Here is a 421-nt window from a genome sequence, read left to right on the forward strand (position 1 = left end):
AAAATTGTCAGAGTCTTAAAGACAAAAATAGCGATTCTGTTATTGACTTTAATTTTATTGCAAATGGACCTTTGTACATACTCCCTTAGAGGTTGTTTGTGGAGTGCCTTCCTGCGTTTTTTTTTCATGCAAAATACTGACATGATTCAAAATAAATTAATAATGTAAAATGATATCCACTATATATTTTTGGAGATGTCTATGCAGTTATTTTTATTATTTGTTTAATAAATTCAAATGTTCAATCACTGGTGCAATCTGTTTCTTTGTACTGTATATTTATGTTTTAAATCTAAATGTACTTTCCTTCTAGAAAATCCACAATCATGCTCTACCTGTGCCGACTCAAATGTATTTCTATTTTAAATAAGTTAATCATGACTCATTCTGCATATAAATAAAACTGCTCACTAAAGGATGT

The sequence above is a fragment of the Sinocyclocheilus anshuiensis genome, unplaced genomic scaffold (genome assembly GCF_001515605.1).
Source record: "Sinocyclocheilus anshuiensis isolate Anshui unplaced genomic scaffold, SAMN03320099.WGS_v1.1 scaffold517, whole genome shotgun sequence".
Classification (NCBI taxonomy): domain Eukaryota; kingdom Metazoa; phylum Chordata; class Actinopteri; order Cypriniformes; family Cyprinidae; genus Sinocyclocheilus; species Sinocyclocheilus anshuiensis.